The sequence below is a fragment of the Acanthochromis polyacanthus genome, chromosome 2, assembly GCF_021347895.1.
Source record: "Acanthochromis polyacanthus isolate Apoly-LR-REF ecotype Palm Island chromosome 2, KAUST_Apoly_ChrSc, whole genome shotgun sequence".
Taxonomy (NCBI): domain Eukaryota; kingdom Metazoa; phylum Chordata; class Actinopteri; family Pomacentridae; genus Acanthochromis; species Acanthochromis polyacanthus.
The window spans coordinates 43,447,093-43,467,102 of record NC_067114.1 but is presented as its reverse complement, the minus strand read 5'-3'; positions in this window follow the sequence as shown (position 1 = coordinate 43,467,102).

Below are 20,010 nucleotides of genomic sequence, written 5' to 3'. Positions count from 1 at the left end.
GAAATCCTCACAGTCACATTTTTGGGAATTTGAGGGGGTTGTATGTCAAAAAATACTGACCCACAGCAGATATTCTTGTCTCTCAAAGCAACTTCAACAAACCCTGGATATCTTTTCCTTATCTGATGTCACCAAGCCAATTTGTCAAATAAATCCAGGGTTTGCATATCTAACTTTGAGCGCGTTTGCATAAAACATATGTTGTTGGCAACAGGTGGACAGGTCTAAAGCTGCATATTTATCTCAAGAAGAACAATCTTTAAACAATATACATATTTTATAATATAACACAGGTTAAAATAAACACAGCTGCTGCAGCAAAAGTAGGAAGAAAACTGTCAAAAAAAATGCGGAATGCATGAGTTAATATGCTTTTCAATAAAACTGCACCATGATTAAGGCGCAAGTCGTTTGACTATGATTGCATTTGTATTTTCCATTAAATGCGCTGCTTAGGTGTAGCCTTTTCTCATAGCACTTTAGCTGTGTTCTTTCAGCTGTAACCCTGGAAGTGTTAAAGAGTCTTAGTAGTAAAGAACAAACATAAAAACATCATTCAAACCATGAGGACATTTACTGCAAACCTTAAATAAGGGCAACGAATACAAGGCTTTAGTGCTTTATCTGTCTATGTTTAAGGATTACATGGCCGTACAAAGGCGCATAGAAAAATAAAATTGCTTTGCAATTGCTTACAGTCAACAAGCAAAAAAAAAAAAAAGCAAGAAGGACTGGAGTTCCTTCCACTGAGACTGCATATCTATCATATCTGTGCCTGTCGAAGACGGGAAAGGTTTAGATGCTGAAAGTCTTAAACCACCTCAGGGATCCAGTCACACTTCCACAGGACTTTAGTCAGTAAGAAGTGCTTTTATACGCACAATTTGAACATAACCTGGTCCGGAGTGGAGATGAAATATCATTTTTGGTTGAATTTAACCCAAAGATGTGTTACATTCACTATACAGACACACAACTGAAAACAACAGCTTTCAGCAATGGTAATGTCATGTTTTGTCCAATACATTTAATGGAAAAATACACTGACCAGCAAACTTATTATACCTGTTCAACTACCTGGTAATGTGTACGTCTAATTGGCCAGTCACATGCCAGCAACTCAGTGCCTTATAGGCATGTAGACACGATCAAGACGACTTGCTGAAGTTTAAGCAGAGCATCAGAATGGGGAAGAAAGGGGATTTAAGTGACTTTGAACGTGGCGTGATTGTCTGCTGGGATTCTCATGCCCAGCTACACACGTGGACAAAATTGTTGGTACCCCTCAGTTAAAGAAGGAAAAACCCACAATTCTCACTGAAATCACTTGAAACTCACAAAAGTAACAATAAATAAAAATTTATTGAAAATTAAATAATCAAAATCAGCCATCACTTTTGAATTGTTGATTAACATAATTATTTAAAAAAACAAACTAATGAAATAGGGCTGGACAAAAATGATGGTACCCATAACTTAATATTTTGTTGCACAACCTTTTGAGGCAATCACTGCAATTAAACCATTTCTGTATTTGTCAATGAGCGTTCTGCAGCTGTCAACAGGTATTTTGGCCCACTCCTCATGAGCAAACAGCTCCAGTTGTCTCAGGTTTGATGGGTGTCTTCTCCAAATGGCATGTTTCAGCTCCTTCCACATATGTTCATGTCAGGATTCGGCCCTCTTGCGGCCTGTTTTGTTCCTTCTGTTTGTTGCTTGTCTGTGTGCATTTTTGTTGTTGCCTTTAGTGTGTTTTTTGGCTTGTCTCTGTCTCCCTCTGGCTGTGTTTTCACCCTGTCCCTTTTCCACTCGCTCATCCCCTGGCTCTCTCATTAGCTCATCACCCTCACCTGTTGCAATCAGCTCCACTCAATTCACCTGGTCCCCTTCCCTGTTACTTAAGCTCTGCCATTTCCCCTCAGTCTTTGCTGGTGCATAGTTGGACAATACATGCAGTTATTCTTCACAATCCTCCTCCGCTGGACTTTCAGTTATTGGATTTTCGTCATCTTTCATCCCCTCTCCGGATTACCCCCACTGGACTCATTATTTGTAAGGTTCTAGTTTTGTTCTTTAGTTAGTTGTTTGTTCCCCTGATGTAGTCTTTAGTGTTCCTGTTGCCTTTGTCTTGTTTAGCTTTGTCTTCCTTTTAGTCTAGCCGTTTGTCCGTGCCTAGTTTAGTTTTTGTCTCCTCTGTCAGTCTTCCTGTGGTCTTTGTCTTGGTTAGTCTTCCTCCTGAGTTCCCCTGTTCTCCTTTTAGTTTTATCCACCGAATCTTGCTTTCTGTTAATGGTTTTGGTTTGCGTTAATAAATTCTTTAATTATACCTACTGTTTTTGCCTTCGTCTGCACCTGGGTTCACCACTCCCACCAATCCTGACAGTTCAATGGGATTCAGATCTGGGCTCATAGAAGGCCACTTTAGAATAGTCCAACGCTTTTCTCTCAGCCATTCTTGGGTGTTTTTGGCTGTGTGTTTTGGATCGTTGTCCTGTTGGAAGACCCATGACCTGCGACTGAGACCAAGCTTTCTGACACTAGGCAGCACATTTCTCTCCAGAATGCCTTGATAGTCTTCAGATTTCATCGTACCTTGCACACTTTCAAGACACCCTGCGCCAGATGCAGCAAAGCAGCCCCAAAACATTACTGAGCCTCCTCCATGTTTCACCGTAGGGACAGTGTTCTTTTCTTCGTATGCTTGGTTTTTGAGTCTATGAACATAGAGTTGATGTGCCTTACCAAAAAGCTCCAGTTTGGTCTCATCTGTCCAAAGGACATTCTCCCAGAAGCTTTGTGGCTTGTCAACATGCATTTTTGCAAATTCCAGTCTCGCTTTTTTATGAGTTTTTTTTTTTTTTTTTTTTTTTTTTTTTTTCCCAGCAGTGGTGTTCTCCTTGGTCGTCTCCCATGAAGTCCACTTTGGCTCAAACAACGACGAATGGTGCGATCTGACACTGATGTACCTTGGCCTTGGAGTTCACCTTTAATTTCTTTGGAGGTTGCTCTGGGCTCTTTGGATACAATTCCAACGATCCGTCTCTTCAATTTGTCATCAATTTTCCTCTTGCGGCCACGTCCAGGGAGGTTGGCTACTGTCCCGTGGGTCTTGAACTTCTAAATAATGAGCCACTGTTGTCACAGGAACTTCAAGCTGTTTAGAGATGGTCTTATAGCCTTTACCTTTAAGAGGTTTGTCTATAATTGTTTTTCGGATGTCCTGGGACAATTCTCTCCTTCGCTTTCTGTTGTCCATGTTCAGTGTGGTACACACGTTTTCACCAAACAGCAGGGTGACTACTTGTCTCCCTTTAAATAGGCAGACTGACTGATTATGAGTTTGGAAACACCTGTGATGTCAATTAAATGACACACCTGAGTTAATCATGTCACTCTGGTCAAATAGTTTTCAATCTTTTATAGAGGTACCATCATTTTTGTCCAGGCCTGTTTCATTAGTTTGTTTTTTTTAAATAATTATGTTAATCAACAATTCAAAAGTAATGGCTGTTTTTGATTATTTAATTTTTTATTGTTACTTTTGTGAGTTTCAAGTGATTTCAGTGAGAATTGTGGGTTTTTCCTTCTTTAACTGAGGGGTACCAACAATTTTGTCCACGTGTGTATGTCTACTGCTTGCAAAAAATGACGAGAAAAAGTAAAAATATCCAGTGAGAAGCAGTTTTCTTGGTGAAAACGGCTTGATACCTGAAGCCAAAGTAGAATGGTCGGACTGGTTCGAGATGATAGTAAGGCAACAACAACTCAAATTAGCACTTGTTACAACTAAGGTTTGCAGAATACCACCTCTAAATGCACAACCCTGCAGCAGATGGATTAGAACAGCATGACACCACACCAGTTGTTGCTTCTGTCAGCTCTGTCACAGAAAACTGAGGCTACAGGTCACCCGAACTGGACAATAGAAAAATGGATTATGGTAGTCTTGAGTCAGAATTGGCATAAACAACATGAAAGCATGGATCCATCCTGCCTTGCATCAATAGTTCAGGCTGCTGCTGGTCGTGTAATGGTGTGGAGGATATTTTCTTGGAAAACTTTGGGTCCCTTATTTCCAATTAAGCATTATTTAAACTCCATAGCCGAACTGAGTATTGTTCCTAACTATGTTCACCCCTTTATGAGCACAGTGGACCATCTTCTGGTGCTACTTCCAGCAGGATAATGCACTCGGTCAAGAATTTAAGATCATCTTACACTGATTTCTTGACCATATCGTTGTACTCCAATGAATTCCACAAACACCAGATCTCAATCCAATGGATGGGATGTGGTCAAACGGGAGCTCACAAATCTGCAGCAACTGTATGGTGCTATCAAAATGGAACGAAATGTCTCAGGGATGTTTCTAGTATCTGTGTTGATTTTATGTTACAAAAATTTAAGGCAGTGCTGAAGGCAAAAGGGTCCAACCCGGTAGCTAATGAAGTGGCCAGTGAGTGTATATTCATATATATCCATGCACACAAATAAGCAGATACCCAGTAGGACACAACATGCTACAAAAACCCTATACATGCAATCTCACACACATTTGACCCTGCAGTGTCAAAAGGTATCTTACAAATGTGTTTAAGTTTAAAAAAAATGTTTCTGTGTCAAAAACTAAAGTGTCTTAAGGAGCAGAAAAACCGCCACCTGACGAAAAGGTCACTGAAGGCTAAATAAATCTGTCACCTGTTTGCTTAAGCTGTGCAGCAATCAAACCCCTCCAATGAATGAATGCTGTGAAGTGTTCTTAACCAGAGAGGCTGCTAATTTCTTCAACAGGTCATGCTTTTCACGCCGGGACATGCTGACATCATTTTGCTCTCACGTTTTACAGGAGGTGACATCTATGCTGAAACCCAGCTATGAAAATACAGAGGTGAACTGGAATTATACAAGCCTCTGGCACATAAACATCATGGGGAGTATGAAGTCAGAAGTGTATGTACACCTGCGTTCTACTCTGGCATTTTGTCCTTGCAGATCTGCCAAGCCTCCCTGTGACTTTCCAACCTGAAAAAGCTGCAATTCTGAGCCCGCTACCTAAACAAAAAACACTTGAATGAACAAACAATATAAATATGAATGAAGGTGTGTTCCAAACCTATTGCTACTGAAGGCTTTGCTCCTTTTCTTTGCAAAGACTATGAGAGTTAATCGATCTTTGATTTTACACGAGGTATGAGTTGCTTTCATACAGTATTCAACTTTAAATGTGTTTTACATGAATTTGTTTGTTTCTTTTTACCTTGTAAAGAGCTAATCTCTGATTTTAATAAGTAGTATACACTCAAAGGCTACTTTATCAGGTACACCTTGCTAGTAGGAGGTTGGACTCTCGTTTGCCTACAGAACTGCTTTTATTCTTTGTGGCATACTTTTAACAAGGTGTTGGAAACATTCCTCAAAGATATTGGTCCATATTGACATGATAGCATCACACAGTTGCTGCAGATTTGTCGGCTGCACATCCATCATATGAAACTCCTGTGCCACCACAACCCAAAGGCTCTATTGGATTGAGATCTGGTGACTCTTTAGGTCATTGGAGTCCAGTGAACTCATTGTCACATTTAAGAAACCTGTTTGAGATGATTTGCGCTTTATGACATGGTGCATTATCCTGCTGGAAGGAGCCATCAGAAGATGGGTACACTATGTTAACAAAGGGATGGACATGGTTAGCAACAATCCTCAGGTAGACTGTGGTGTTTAAACCATGCAAAAGGGCCCAAAATGTGCCAAGAAAATAACCCCCACACCATTACACCACCACCAGCAGCCTGAACCGTTGATAGAAGGAAGGATGGATCCATGCTTTCTTCTTGTTTACGCCAAATTTTGACTACCTGAATATTCCAGTAACAATGGAGACTCATCAGACCAGACAACATTTTTCCAGTCTTCTATTGTCCAGTTTTGGTGAGCCCGTGCCAATTGCAGCCCCAGTTTCCTGTTCTTAGCTGACAGGAGTGACACCTGGTGTGGTCTTCTGCTGCTGTAGCCCATCTTCTTCAAGGCTCAACATGTTGTGTATTCAGAGATGATATTCTGCATTCCTTGGTTGCAACCACTGATTATTTGAGTTACTGTTGCCTTTCCATCATCTCCAACCAGTCCGCCCATTCTCCTCAGACCTCTCACATCAACAAGACATTTTGATCCACACAACTGCTGCTCACTAGATATTTTCTCTTTTTCGGACCAGTCTCTGTAAACCCTAGACATGGTTGTGTGTGAAGATCCCAGTAGCTGAGCAGTTTGTGAAATACTCAGACCAGTCCGTCTGGTACCAACAAAAAAGTCACTTAATTCGGCTTTCTTCCCCATTCTGATGCTCGGTTTGGACTTCAGTAAATTGTCTTGATGCCGACTACATGTCTAAATGCATTGTTGTGGCCATGTGATTGGCTGAATAGCTATTTGCGTTAACAAGAAAATGAACAGGTGTACCCAATAGAAACAACATTTGTGAAAGAAACATTTGAGAAACATAGAAACAATTTGGAATATAGCCAAAAGTCCACTGTTGTACCAATAAACAACATGACTCAACAGATTTAAACAATTTCTCTGCAGCTGTAACCTAAATAAGTTTCCTGGATTTAGAAATAAATAACTAAATGCTTCACAAAAATTGCAATTATCATTAACAGTCATCTAAAAGTGACCTATTTTAAACTGCTTTATTAGGGTTTTATGGTAATGCTTAGCTTCTGCTCGATGCTAATGGTACATGGAATTCTGAAGTTTGCTAAATTAGATAATGTTTGCCTCCATCCAGCAATGATTGGATGGTCAAAAGCATCCCACTCTTCTCCCCCGTTTCCTGTCACTTTCTCTCACTTAGCCTGTCAAATAAAGTCGAAAAAGGCCCAAAAAATAACTTTAAAAAAAGCATCCCAGTGAGCTTAATAAACCATCACATGAAGTGAATGTTTTGATTCCTTCAGGGATTTTCTCATCACACTTTGTCCTTAACACAAATAACATTTGAGGATTCTCAGAGGCCCACAGGAATCTAAAAGGGATCTAAAAAGAAATTCCTGTGGATTATCCTTCCAATTTTTTTAATTTTTAAACTCCCCTGAGACACCAAAATATAAGAGTAAAGCTTTGTATGGCGCTTTTACCCCTCTTTGACTCTCACACCGATCTTTGACTTTGATGAAAGTAGCTTTCACGGGGCCCTAAACACAATAGGTCCCTCCACCCCTCGCATGCCCTTGTGAGGATATATGTCAAAGCTGTAACATCATACTCCAAAGTATCACTTCGGCTCTCCACAGGTCACATTCCTTCCTGATGGTGGAGGGCATGTGAATGGATGTGAGCAGACAGGAGGAAAATGAGAAGCGTTAAAAGAAAAAGAAAAAAAAAGCAAGAAGGGGAAAATTGAAGACGAAGAAGAAAAGCGGAGAAAATTGCAAGAAAGAAGAGGGAAAAACAGAGTTATGAGAGCGAAGTTCACGGACACAGAGCAGCTTCTGGCATGGCTCATCCTTCCCATCATACACATTCCTGTCTGACACGCTCACAAAGCACCATTGTACTGAACTGAATCTGACTCATATCCTCACCGCTACCTACCTTATAAACCGCCGCATGCACGCTAACACACACGTTTGGCCTTGAGCCACCTCCATTGTGCAGAGTTATGGGCTGACAGTTTTAATACGGCCTGTAAATGATTCTCTACTGTACGGAGAGGAGGTGTGAACTTCAAAAGATAAGGAGGAGGAGGAGGATGGAGGAAAGATGATACGGTGCTGCTATAATGTCATGTGACCTGTGGATGAAGGGGTCACAACATCCAACAAACTCTTTCACCCCCTCACCTGTCTTCATTCCTGACAGCTCTTTGGTACTCAGAAGTCTCCAGAAGATCAGAGGCTTCGGTGGCCGCGGCAGAAGGAGCACTTTGATGTTTACTTTTACTTAGTAAGCGTGGATAAGCCGCTAATGTACCCAGTTAAAGCCAATTATATCACAAATGAAGGACAGCAAAGCTAGAAATAAAGGTCAACAAAAATGACAGTGACAAAGGAAAGAAAAGGACAAAAGTACAGCTCAATGACAGTGTATGAACAAAAGATATCTTAGAAAACAACATTGTCAAACCTAAAATCATTGTGGGCCTTTAAACAACACTGTAAAGCCTTGATTATGTGTCTTATGGATGCACACAAACACCACAAATGCAAAATTGTTGACATTAAGGCCAATTCACGATTTCTGCAAGACTTTGAATGCAGGCAGTGGATGATTGAGTCATGCTACAACATGTTGGTGGTGCTCTACTGTGCAAATGGTCTTTTAAATCTCCTCTTAAGATGTAAGTTAGAGAGCATTTCCTGATTTTATCTGAGTTCTATTACCTTTTATCTGCCATTTGTTTCAATGAGTAATGCTCCAACTACTTTAACATTGTGTTGGTTTTATACACAATGTTGTGCTTTTATACTGATTATTTGTTTTATTTTGCTGCCATGTGAAACCCTTTGTATTCTGGATTTGGAAAGTGATCTTTAAATAAAGATTATTGTCTTTAGTATTAATATTATTATTTTTGCCCCTCATAATCAAAGAGAAAAACACGTGGGGCTCCTGTGGATGTTTCTGAAAGGCTGGCTGAGACTGTGTTCTTTTTACCCCATCAATGTGATTATTTCTGAGGTGTCTTAAGCACAGTGGGTGGACATAGCACAGGGTTTCTGGAGAATTTAGAACTTCCAGCTGTGTTTGAGCATCAGTAGTAGAAAGCATGGGCAAATCAAAGCACCTTCAAAATGTGATAGCAGCTACTTCAAATAGAATTCTCTTACGGTGAATTATGAAGGAGGGAATGATGGAGAATCCCTCATGCAGTCTGTCCTCAAAACAAGCATCTGTTAGCGTTAGTTGTCCTGGTGCATGAGCAGTTTGTGAGCTTACAGTGCAGACAGTCATTGCTGTCATAAATTCTAAACTGCGAAGACACAAAACTTGGACGGCAAAATTTGCATCGCACATACCTTCGCAAGTCCTTGTAGAGTATGGATAGCATGAATTATCATTTCCTATTTTGTCTTCTGCTTAGAGTCCACAGAAGATACTTGTTTGTATTTGTGTGCAGCAGGTTTACTGCTAAGCATTGCCCACATTCAACCTTGTAGCACAGTCACCATGCTGACACTAACTTTGGGCCGTTTGCTCAGGCCAGGGCACCTTCCATTGCTCTGTGGTCCAATTCTGATGCTCACATTGTGGGTGCTTTCGGTGGTAACAGGGGTCTGCGGTGATGTAGCCCCATATGCAACAGACTGTGATGTACTGCGGATTCTGACACAGAACCAGCATGAACTTCTTCGTCCATATGAGCTCCAGTAGCTCGTCTGTTGGCTCGTACCACACGGGCCAGCCTTCGCTCCCTACATGCATCAGTGAGCCTTAGCCACCCATGACCCTGTCACCGGTTCAGAGCTGTTCCTTCCTCGGACCACTTTTGATAAATCTTGACCACTGCAGACCAGGAATATCCCACAAGAGCTGCAGTTTTGGAGATGCTCTGACCCTGTCGTCTAGTCATTACAGTTTGGCCCTTGTCAAACTCACTTAAATCCCTATGCTTGCCCATTACTCCTCCTTCTAACGCATCAACTTTGAGGACAAAATGTTCTCTTGTCTAATATATACAACCCAGAAACAGGTGCCATGATGAAGAGATAAACAGTGTTGTTCATAATGTCATGCCTGATCGGTGTAAATCCAACTGGTGTGCCACACCAAAATTTTATGTCAGCTGTTGAGATTTAGATCTCTTAGACCTTAGAAGACTCTTGTTTGGACCTCAGGTACTATTACACTGGCCTGAGGGTAGTTATATGAATAGCCAATAGTAGTCAGCCAGCAGTTATCATTTTTAATTTCTTATTGCAAACCAAGCAGGGAGACCTCAAGCATAGTCAAAAAAGGTAACAGCAAATGCTGCTTTCTGATGTTTTACCATGTTTTATTCAAATTTATTCAGCTGTGAGCTATCTTGAGTGAACAGTCAAACAAACTAGAATGTGGATTCCATTACATAGAAGACTTAAATATGAGCTGCCACATTTCTGTGTTGCTACATCAAATGGAATCACAGATGCCTTGAGTATCACTTTCTATGATATTCATTAAATTTAAGCCTGATATATCCAGTATCATCGAACATGTTATGATCTCCAAAGCAATTTCAATCCTGAACTTGAACAAAGTTTTTCACACAGAACGAAAGAAAAGAGGAAAAAAGTGGAGCTAAATAACTTTGGCAGTGACTACAAAGTATTAAAAGTCTGTTGTTTTCCCCGGTACTTGCATCATCAAGTCCACGGCAAGTTTTCTTCACGGACATCATGTCAGCTGAGGTTCAAAGCGAACAACGGTGTTTTCGGGCTGTTATTTTCTCCTCGTCACATTTACACTTAAATAGACACGGTGAACGTTTGCCCCACAGTCATGGTGAAAAGAGCGGGCAGGATTTTTTCTCTCTTTTTTTTTGGGAAGCGCTGCACCGACGGAGCCCAGCGTCCCCGGGGCAGAGGTGTGTGTCCGCTAAATGGGACAAGAGAGAAAAATCCCCAAATTCCCTGTGTGAATGGCACGGAGTAATTAATCTCCAGCAGGGGTTTGCCCTCCTACCTGACATGTGAGTGACACTCTGAGCATGAGTGTGTGTTTGTATGCGAGACAGAGGTGTTTGATTGCCTCTCCCCCGGGCCTGCTCCATCATGTCCGCTTCTTCTTTTGATGTTTCCCCCCCTTTTCTTTTCTCTTTCCTCTTCTTCTTCATCATCTCTTCTCTCCGCTGCCTGCTGTGCTCAGTGCACCTATTATTAGGGTCCGAGCACCGAGGGTGCGAAGGACAGGCGGTGCCAGGGCACCGACTGTCCAAGGCACCAGCGGTGCCAAGGACCCTATTGAAACCCTAGGGTTTATTATTATTATTATTATTATTATTTTTTTTTTTTTTTTTTTTTTTTTTTTTTTTTCTCCCGTAAAGTAAATTGGCTTTTTGGCGGCCTTATCATACTCCAAAACGCGTGAAATTTGGCATGCACATCAGGACTGGCGAAAAATTTGATATTTTATGGGAGCTGCGCATGTGCGTGGCAAAATGGCTCTATAGCGCCACCTGCAAACTTGAAAAAGTAGTCATTAGGCCAACTGCCACAATGTTTCATGTACAGCTACAATATTTGGTGGGCATATGCAGAACATCTGGACACACCAAAAAGTCAATTACAGCCACGCCCTAAACCCAACAGGAAGTCGGCCACCTTCAATTTGCTGTAAATTTTTCAAACTTAATCGCTCCTCGGGAAATGACTTGCCTTTTTGGCGGCCTTATCATGAACCAAAACGCGTGAAATTTGGCGTGCACATCAGGACTGGCGAAAAATTTGATATTTTATGGGAGTTGCGCATATGTGTGAAAAAATGGCTCTATAGCGCCACCTGCAAAATTGAAACAGTGGTCATTAGGCCAACTTCCACAATGTTTTATTTACAGCTACAATATTTGGTGGGCATATGCACCACATCAGGACACACCAAAAAGTCAATCACAGCCACACCCTAAACCCAACAGGAAGTCGGCCATCTTGAATTTGCTGTACATTTGTCAAAATTTATAGCTCCTAGTGGATAAGTCTGAGAGAACTGAAATTTGGCCAGTACATGCACCAGACCTTTCTGATGAAAAGTTATCAAAAACTCAACCAGAAGCCAAAAGGTGTGGCCATGGCGGAGCCTCAAACAACTGATCCTTCGCCATGAAACAGGAAGTGGTGTCTAATTCTTCTCAACATGCTCCAATCTGCCTGAAACTTTACATGTATGATGACAGTCCTGTCCTGATGTCATCCACATAGGGATATTCATTGACAGTCATAGCGCCACCTTGTGGTTTCAGGAAATAGACATCTTTTACACTTTCATGCCCTATTGTTACCCAGTTGATCATATTCACTTCAAATGCAGTGACAACAGCCTAAACACATTGATGATGCATCCCAGTGAAAATGGTGACTTGTCATCAAAGGGCGTGTCTGTGGCGGCCAAACCAATTTCGATGTTTCGCCATGAAAATTTAACGATTCATATCTCAGCTGAACAACATCCTATCTGCCTCAGACTTCACATGCTGGATACCAGGTCCAGTCTGAACACATCCACACTCATAAATTTTGAAAAAGTCATAGCGCCACCTGTTGGTAATAGTAAGTTTAAGGCCTTATATTTTCAGGTACAATGGCCCCAAACTTGGTGATATCATGCTGGAAATTGGTCAGTCGAGTCTTCACCTCTTGACAATCACACACTGTGAAGGGTGTGACATTTCATGTAACGCTGTTGCCGTAGCAACCAAATATCGCCATGAAAAACAAAGCCCTTTCTGACAGGTTAGGAATACTCCAATGCTCACAAAAATTACCACACACATCACCATTGACCCAAGGAACAACACTGTATGCATCTCGGCACTGCACATGCTATAGCGCCCCCTACAGTATTTTTAACAAACAGCCCCCCCAGCACGTTTCACCTACATCCATGAAATTTGGGAGGCTTATAGAGCACATCAGGACGCACAAAAAAGCCTCTTGGAGCCATGTCCTAAACCCAACAGGAAGTCGGCCATCTTGGATTAATTGTGAGATTTTTGATGATTTTTCTCATTTTTGAGAGTTAATACCTCCTAGGGGATAATTCCAGGAGACCTGAAATTTTGTCAGTCCACACAGCAGGACTTGGTTTGGAAAAGTTATCAAAAGTTTAACCAGAAGCCAAATGGCGTGGCCATGGCGACCATCAGCGTTTTGATGCTTCGCCATGAAACATCAACTGCTGTATAACTCTCCTCTGCATGCTCCAATCTGCCTCAAACTTTCCATGTGTGATCACAATCCAATCCTGATCACATCTACAGGCCAACAGACACTCTCAGTCGCAGCGCCACCTGATGGAGGGACAGTAAATGCTGTATAACTGGCCTCTACATGATCAAATCAGCCTGAAACTTTTCATGAGTGATCAGAGTCCAACCCTCATCACATCCACTGTGTGAAATACACTCTGAGTTACAGCGCCACCTGGTGGATAGACAGGAAATGCTCTATAACTGCTCTGAACATGCGACAGTCTGGCTGAAATTTTAAATGTATGATTGGACTCTGGTCCAGATGCGATTCAGAGGCCGACATACACTCTCAGTCACAGCGCCACCTGGCGGACGTGCGTGGATTCACGACCAGCGTGGATGCGAGGACCCGTCCATCGCTGCTTGCAGCTTTAATTCTTCTTTGGTCTTTTCCACTGTAAAAATGGATGTGTGAATGTGTGCATGACGAGTCTGAGCTGACAGTAAGCTGATATGTAGAGTCGAGGTACAGTACATTGCTCAAGGGCCTGTATGATCTTTTTTTTCTCACTGTTTTCTTTTGAGGTGAACTATTCCTTCGAGCCATTGGAGTTTAAAGCTGCTACAAATCAATATTTTAATATTTACATTACATCAATGGCCTGAGCTTAATGTGAGAGGTCGCTCATTGCCCGCAGAGTATTATAATCCGGCTCTGCAGTCGCCTACAGGTCTGCAGAGCTTTTGGTTTCATGGTCAACAACTTTACTGTTTAGTTTCAGTCTCGCTGGTCTCAACAGTGGCATTTCCAGCAGCAGCAGGCAGCTACTTTAAGCAAGGAAAAGCTCGACTAAGGGCATCATACACGATTTTTCCTGTAGCAAACAGCAGACACAGTTAAACCCAGCAGTGGAGCCAAACACTTTTCTCAAAACCGGAGCTAAAAGAAGTTTTTTTTAGGTTTATATTCACCAGTGTTGTGTTTATAGGCCACAAGTCGCCCCGAAAATCAGTTCCTGCAGGTGAAATAATTCAGTTTATGGAGGTTAATACAATACAGATGATTGAGGTTTTGTAACAGGACTGGTTTGTAAATTGGTGAACTGGGTCAAAGAAATTTAAATTCAGCTGACAGCTTTGCTTTTCCATCCAGTGCAGATGCATGATGAGACAATATCAGTATTGACAATTTTCAGTGCAGGCTTAAGTGAAAACATACCAGTCTTTTCTTTGTGCAAATACAGTACAAAGCCACGACAGAGCAGTTGGTGTGAACTGACAGGGGATCCAGGTGTGACACCCAGGGCCAGACTGGGAGAAAATCCAGGTCAGGAATCTGACTTCAATTCAGGTCAGTCTGTCTCCACGCAGTCACCATTTTGTCCATTTCAATTGCAGTGAAAGCCAGTAAAATATCTTTTAGTTTTTAATAAAACAGGAAACCTGCTTTTAAGAAAATTCTGAATTATGGGAGAAATTTCAATTGTTGTCAACTGCAGTTGAGGTTATAGGGGACAATATTCAGACATACAGTCATGAACAAAAGTTGCCACACACTTGTAAAGACCACATGTATCATGGCAGTCTTGCGTTTCCAACGACTATAACTATGAATTCCTTATGATAGAATCATTGAAACACGTGTCTTTGTCACACACTAAAAATAATTATGCATTTTGCTTCTTTTATAGTTTTTCTTTAAAGATCTTTTGCAAATACAACACTTCATTCTTAAAAACAACGGTTTTCACAACTGATTATGAAATCTGTAGCTCTTTTGAAATGACTCCAAGTGACTTTCTGGAGTTGTTCAAGTCAAAGATTTTCTTCTTCAGATCTGTATTGTCTGTGGTTGAGTCTAATGAGTGGATCAAATGGACTCTAATTGAATAGGTAGTGTCTACAGATACGGACCCGTACCCGTAGCCTGTGCCCTACGGATACGGCACTTTCCATTTGCCGACAGATACGGACCAGTATGCGAGTCTCGCGAGTCAAGAAGCTGCTAACCACTGCAAACTGTTGAAAGGTAAGGAAAGGTTAAGGTTAGGGTTAGGGTTAGGTTTAGGGTCCGTACCTGTAGTACTGATGCTAGGGGTCCGTACCTCTAGCGTCTACCGGGAGTCTCGTGACCAGATCTCGCGTATTTGATTGGCAAATGGAAAGTGCCGTATCCGTAGTCCACAGGCTACGGGTACGGGTCCGTTCCTCTAGCAACAACCAATTGAATTGGCTGAGAGGAGTCACTAGCTGTAATCAATCATAATCACTCATTAGAAGTTGAGAGGCCAGGTCACGGAGAAAATTTGATTAACACAACTTTGTACATCACCAAAACTGACTATTTAAGTTGGTCTATGCATATTTTAGACCCAGCAGATTTTTTCATATTCCCAAAGACCTATGATAAATCTATGAAAGTAATGAAATGGAGGATTGTTTTTGTTTTTATGCTACAAAGACAAAAATGTTTCACTGATTCCACCATGGAAAATTAAGAGTTATAAGACTCATTGGAAACTTGGAAGATCACGGCTGCCATGATAACATGGTCTTTGCATATGTATGGAATCTTTTGTTCACAATTGTATTTTTATATATATACAAAGTGTGTTGTTGTTTACACCTAATAGAAATTAGTGTGCAGGCCTTTATTTTCCATGTTATTTTCATACAAATACACCTCTGGCTTTCCTATATAACATTGTGCAGCTTATTAGTGCTTTTAAAACACAGAATAAAGTAGTTAACGGTAGTAATATTCTACTTTGCTGGGAAGAAGCATCTGTTTATGGAATATGTATTAATTCTATAAGGCAAGCCATGTCTATTACTCAAAACCTGCCAAGAAAAGTCCTTTCTGCACGAAACTACTCAAACTCGACTTTTCTTCTTCTTTATCTGAGATCAAATCAAAACCGATTCCAGCTCCAATGCATTACCTGGAGTTTGAATGAATGTCCTGGGAAAACCAGCGTTTTTTGTTTTTTTTCCCCCAAATACAAGTCACATGTGTCTGCATTTATCATCTGTAAATGCTGGAACATTTTATTTCCCATAATTGTGCTTCTTTAAATAAAAAAAAAATCCAACTGGTGAGCAAACCAGCGACGGTCTACGGGCCGTAAACTGAGAAGCAGCTATTTGGGAGCAACACTAAGTGTGTGTTAGAGCTGCAGCCGAGGGAAGGGAGGAAAGCCTGCCACATTAATGACAACCACACTTATGTAAAGCTCCACACAGTATTTATAGAGTCAGCTGGGCTTCAGAAGGCCACAGTCGGAAAGTCCACAAACCACCAGCCATAACACACAGACGCACAACAAGACGCTCACACGTCCGCTCGGTGGCTGCATAGTTTAAATCATGTGAAATACACAACTAGGAAGATTCTTCTGTTGTTTGGTTGGTTTCCATGCACTGAACAGTGAATAATGTGTCTGCACCGAGACAGGAGGAGGATTGGGTGGAAAAATTAGACTTAAGGTCAATGCAGGTGAACAGGTGAAGACATTTCTTTTGTATTTTAACTCCCTAGATTAAATGATAAATCTGAGATACAGTTTAAGCTCATTTTTCAAAAAATGGGCTACAAATAAATATGGCGAAATGACACTTAATAAAACGAAATCCAGACTGAAACCACTAATTATTGAGTGTGGTGTTGATGTTGGAATTTTCTGACTTTCTTTTTATAAATTGACGATGACCCCAAATGACTTTCAGACTTTTTGACAATAAAAATAAAATCTCTTGAGAGGAAGCTCAGGCTATTTTCTAATTCCTTTCAGATTTATTTCTAAAAATATTTGGACTATAATCTTGGCCTCTAATGCTCTGTTGTTGTCATTGTGTCAGACTAGTCCTTGTTGCATTAGCGCAGAGTGTATTTTGCTATCGGTAAGTGGCATTAGAGGTGAGTCTGGTTGACAGAAGTGGCCCCGCTAGGCGTCTCTGACCCGACCGTGGCCCGAATATGACTTCAAACTTTCTGTGCCGTATTTACCGGAGCTACATCTGTGTTTACAGAGCTGCCAGGGAAACTGCACGCACAAATATACACAGCATCAGCACTGACATGTGTGTATCTGTATACAGTATGGAGAACACTGAACTAAATGCTGTGCTGTAAGGAAAGTGTGAGGAGCTATAAAGCTGTCTTCATCCCTTCTTGATCCTCTCATTGTGCATTCTGTGCTTTCTGTCTCAGAAATAACAGCATGTTTCAGATCCCTCATTGATTAAAATCAGTGTTAATTTAAGGACATACACAAATTAACAGAACTGAACTGTCCTCACATGCTCTCTGCAACACACAGGTTATGACGGGTAACTGTCCTCAGCAGTTCAGGCCTCGGTCTGCCTTCAGAGCTTAAAATGTGTCATCAGGTGTTTGACAGCTGACATTTGACTTTGAAATTCTGACCTTTCATTACCGTGTCCTCATATGACCAATTATTGTAAACAGTCTCGCTGGATGTGAGCGTCAAGATTAATGTCAATACGCTGTCGGCTTTCCCCAAGACAGAAATGGATTCATGCACCCAGCCATTTCTAAGCCAGTTACTGATGACAGTGCTGCTCCCAGTTAGGGTTTGCTTAATTCTGTTGTATATGTCCGTAGTTTAAAGCAGGAGACTGAATGAAAAATGATAAATCTGCTAATGCTTTATTTAAACCATTTTCACGCTGGCTCCGTCAGCCTGTCAAAGTGATGGCATTCAGTCATCCACATATAAGTCACATTTCCATAAATAATTCTCACAGCTGCATTCTGACCCCCCACAGTTCTAACGGCAGCCAATGATAATCAATAATGTGGCATTTTACAGTATTTTAAGAGATGTGTAGTGGTATAGTAATGCAGTAATGAACAGAGCAGCTTACAAAGTGTTCAAATAACTGATATCCTGCTTTATTTATGATTTCATAAACACTGTCCATTTGTGATAATAATCTATGACTTTATTTCTTTTTAAAGTTTTTTTTTTTTTTTGCCTTTGTTGGCTTTATTCGACAGGTTAGTAGAGAGGTAGACAGGAAACTCGGAAGAAGAAACAGGGAAGACTGCAGCAAAGGGCTGGAATCATATCCAGGCCGCTGCTTCAGGAATATGATCCTTGTTTATGGGTCGCCCACTCAACTTGTTGAGCTACCTGGGCACCCATAACTACTACTTTTTAAAACAGTATGACCTGCTGTTAGATCTTAATCCATTTTGTCTCCTTGCCAGGGATCATGTGCAATTGTAACTGAAATAATGAAGGTACTGCTGTTGCTTCCGTCTCACTTATGGAACCTGCTGCAGGTATCTAATAAACACAGAGGAAATAGTCCTAAACAAACAACAAACTAAACAGCAGTTCTGTGTGTGAAAGCTCACCTGTTTGGTAAAAGAAAAAAAAAGTTAACAGCAATCTCATTGTTGGATCTTGACCTGGACTCATCCTGTGTCCATGTCAGGGAAGATTTGTAATTACAAGTTATTAAGTAACTAACCAACACTGTGTTGTTAATAGAAAGAAGTGCACATATGAAAGAGATTTTCTGGTGGAGGAATGACAACACAAAAAAAATAAAGAGGTATCTTTAATAGAAAAAAATCTGCACTGTTTATCATGATGATGGTGAAAACAATATGTTATATTTCAGACATTTTTAAGTGTCACATGTCTAAACTACGGCTGCACAGTGGTTTGGTAGTTAGCACTTTAACCTTGCAGCTAGAAGATCACCTGTTCTCATCTCCGCCTTTACGTGATCTTTCTGCATGGAGTTTGCATGTTCTCCCTGTGCATGCGTGGGTTTTCTCCGGGCACTCTGGCTTCCTCCCACAGTCCAAAAGCATGTTGAGGTTCATCGGTGACTCTAAATTACCCATAGGTGTGAATGTGAGTGTGATTGTTTGTCTGTATATGTAGCCCTGTGATAGACTGGTACCTGTACTGGTGTCCCCTACCTTCACCCTCAGTCAGCTGGGATAGACTACAGCCCTCCGTGACCCTAATGAGGATTAAGCGGTGCATAGATAATGGATGGATGGATGTCTAGGTCATTATAGTTTTATACTTACAACTGCATCATGTGTTGCTTTTCATTTTCACCCCACATAATTTTAAATTGCTTAGTTGCTCCTCAGCTGCTCTCCATTCATAAAGTCTCAGCTGTCTGAAAGCCAACAGAATTAGGAAGACCTGAGGTTGCAATTCTGTTTTATTGGTTTTAATTTAAAACTCTGAACGAGGCACCAATAGAAAAATTGCAGCGGTCAAACAACTGATCATATTTCATTACAAAATAACAGGTTATTTTACCGCAGCCTCTTGAAAACAAATTGTTCTGCATTCTTTCCAAAGCTTGGTAAATTAAAATGAATTCCAAAAAGAAGACTCCCTTCCCGAAGCACAGGTTTTTCATAATCATCCAACCATAAGAAATCCACACAAATGGAGGCTATCCAAGTACATCCTTTACATCATCATGCACCGGACAACAAAACAGAAAAATAATCCCCATTTTCTGCTTTACAACACAACACAGAAAGATTCTCTGGTGTGACGTTAAACCTGCTGGTTTCAAAGAATAATGATAATGTTCCTGAATGAAACCACACACTGAGATTTTTGTCTTGAGTTTCAATTACAATTCACATAAGGTTGATATTTTAATCTAACAAACACTCTATCTATACCCTTATACAATACACACACACACACACACACACACACACATATATATATATATATATATATATATATATATATATATATATATATATATGAATGTTATTTTAAATGTATCATTTATGAGAGAGGTTGCTGTCCAGTCGTCCAAATGCTTGACATTTTCACAACAGACCAGTAGAAGGGCATTTGACAGCAAATTCTTCTTTATTTTATTTTGAATTCTTTGGTAATAAGTTCTACTTTATGTACTACCACAACTGGCTCCATGCAACCACTATACTGTAGTTTCATTCTATTTCTACTATATATACTGCTCATACACTATTCATCTCTACCTGTAGATTGAAGTGATTCATTTTTCATATTGAATCCACAGCTACACTACCATTCAGACATTTGGGATCAATTAGAAATGGCCTTGTTTTTGAAAGAAAA